Here is a 3,371-nt window from a genome sequence, read left to right on the forward strand (position 1 = left end):
TAAACCTTCTCAAGATTTGGTGTAATAATCTGGAGAATAACTTGTCAAGAAATTTCAAATCCTTCCGGTGGGCCCAATGAGAATAAATGTCTATAAAAAATTGACTCAATCATTGTAAGAGAATGAATAACACTTGTGCTGTAAAGGAAAAAAAAAAGTCCTCCAGAGTTATGTTCAAGTTATATAGAAGCTGAAATACATCACAAGAGATGGAATCAAAACCACTATTCTTCTCATCATAGACATCATTCAAGTGACAATGTTTTCCAATATTAAGGAGGGTTTATCATTCTAAAAAACCAGTTATACGTGTTTAAACTGTTACAAACAATTAAATTAAATATTTGTATACAATTATGATTATGCCAGATGGTAAGCCCTCAATGATAACTATAACAATGATTAATTCACACAGTTCCCCACTCCATCTCAGAGATAGATAGATAGACAGACAGATGGGGGGATTTGATAGATGGATGACATATCCTTATTTTAATACATACACACCTCAAGGTTAAAAACTAAATTAAAAACTTACAAGTCTTAGGTAATCCTTCCCTGAACTTCTTAGAATAAAATATCCATGATCTGGAAATTTCATTCTTAGCACTGTTGGAAAACAATAATATTTTAATAAAACTATATTTCTAACAGATAAAATATACACGCGGTAATTCCCACACAACATTTATTCATTATCCAGTCACTCTCACGTTATCAGTTGAAGTCAAACTTTTTTTAGAGTTATAGAAAAGTAAAGCAGAAACTGCAAAGTAATAAAGAAAAAACAAACAAACATTTTTATCTATACACTTACTTTGAAGGTAAAATATTTTCCTCTTGACTTTTTACAGGGTTCACATTATTTGAAGAACAGTTTGGTGTCATCTTTTTCTTTTTCCCTCTTCTTGTTTTTTTCCTTTTCTTGTTATCAGACAAATTCTGTAATTTGGCATAGGTATGGTTGGTCTAAACTTCCCATATTTTAATTCCAGGCAAAATATATAAAAAATATGATGGTCCTATTTAATATGATTAAATATTCATCTCTACACATATACACACAAACTGAAATCCAAAGTTCTTATAAAGTTTCTTGGTGTGCCAAACATCAACCAAATGAATACTTTGTCATAGAGGATATACCAACAAGACTATGGGGATTTAAATCTGTGGTTACTACAGCAAATGGTTACAAGAGGATGTTATATCTGTTTAATATAACCACTAGTTAGCAGCCTTGCAATATCAAAATGTATCTTTAGAAAAGTAGTCAGTCAGACAAAATGCTCACTCGGTTTCAAATTTAAAAGGACATTTAAACAGTTACACGTGATGCTGGTGTAGTTTTAGGATGTACACAGACATTTCTTAATATGTTTTCATTCTGAAAGAGAGTTTGAGGTTATTCAGCTCTTCAACTAAATTTAGCACTCTGAATTTCTTTATGAAGTCATCAGCATGAGAATACTGATTGTTGCTTGGAACAACAACAAGTAGCACAAGTAGGTTGATGACTTCAGCTCAGAGTAATGTCATCAAAACAAGTAGGCTGGTGAATGCAGATTTGAGCAACATTATTAGCACAAATAGGCTGATGACAGCAGTTTAAAGTAACATCATCAGCACAAGTAGACTGATGACTGCAGCTTAGAGCAATGTTTTCTGCACAAGTATGCTGATGACTGCAGCTCAGAGAAACATTATCAGCACAAGTAGGCTTGTGATTGTAGCCACAATTACAAGCCTACTTGTGCTGATGACATTGCTATAAGCCACAATCACAAGCCTACTTGTGCTGATGACATTGCTTTAAGCTACAATCACAAGCCTACTTGTGCTGATGACAGCCTGAAGCCACAATCATTAGCTTACTTGTGCTGATGACTTTGTTCTAAGCCACAATCACCAGCCTACTTGTGCTGATGACATTGCTCTAAGCCTTATAGCAATGTCATCAGCACAAGTAGGCTGATGATTAAGATCATCATTCAATGAAGCTTTATATGGATATATTTATAGAAAAATGGTTTAATATTGTTTTTAGATATACAAATATCTTTATGTTCTATTATTCTAAGGAAGAGTTTAGCTTTTATGTTTTTATTTGACAATTCATCATGCTGAGATAAGAAGAAAATCTGAATAATGAAGAAGACAAACAAAGGTACATTATAAAGAGTAACCTAAAATACTTCAGACACTCACTGATGTATCCAACAATTATTCCTCCCTAACCCTTTTTTTTCACATGGTATCTAGCTTCTGCTGTTTACAAAGTCAGATAGTCGTTGACATTGTAAACACTGAATAATAGAATAGGGCATCATGGGAAGTGTGTTCTTGATGAATAAGATAAAATATAGCAGCCAATGCGTGGCATCATAAGTAATACTGATCCAAATTAATAATGGTTTGTTTTCAACATTTGAAGAGCTAATCCATAAAATCCAACAAGGTTTCTAACTCCACATACATGCTCAAGCTACAAAATATTATTATAAAACTTTACATGTTTATCTGGACTTCCAGTGGGCCATTGTAGAAATTGAGTTTTCATCAAGATTTGTTTTTTTTTTCTCTAAAACTACAGAGCAAACTGTGGTTTCACAAACCAAACAGTACAGTTAAATATATGTAAATTGTTTATATTTAACTAACAATAAATGTGAATTTCTATATCGATCTTTAAAATTTCTATTAAGAAATCCATTATTAGATTGTGATGAAAGAGAATTATGAAGTCTTAATTATTCTACCACATCAAACACCTGCAATATCATTATATTTCTGCTGACCTGTACTAAATATATTATGGTAATATTGTGACTGCAGTAACAGTTTGTGGCAATGTTTATGGTTAAAAATATAGGCTTACCTTCAATTTTATAAGTTATTAAAGATTTTTTCATTTGGCCAATTTTTAGTAAAAATCAAGAAAATAAAAGATGAGAATGAAAATAAATGTCTTTCAGTTTTTCATTAGGAAGTTTGGTGTAAGTTACAGAAAATTATCTCAAATATTCAGTACATTTTTTTTATTAAAAGATTTGAAGAGGAAGTGATAAATATATGACTGCAAACATGAGGAAGTTTATTTCTAAATATCACATATAATAAGTTGGATAATAGAACTGTTACATGTAAATCAAAAACTGAACCGTGACTAACATGCTACAACTTACTGCCTGTTTCCATTGGTTTCTGAAGGGTGATTTTCAGAAAATGGAGCTGTTGAACTTGTCTTTTTAGAAAGCGGAGCTGTTGAACTTGTCTTTTCAGAAAGCGGAGCTGTTGAACTTGTCTTTTCAGAAAGCGGAGCTGTTGAACTTGTTTTTTCAGAAAGCGGAGCTGTTGAACTTGTCTTTTTA

Source organism: Limulus polyphemus, unplaced genomic scaffold, assembly GCF_000517525.1.
Source record: "Limulus polyphemus unplaced genomic scaffold, Limulus_polyphemus-2.1.2 Scaffold2072, whole genome shotgun sequence".
NCBI classification, from domain to species: domain Eukaryota; kingdom Metazoa; phylum Arthropoda; class Merostomata; order Xiphosura; family Limulidae; genus Limulus; species Limulus polyphemus.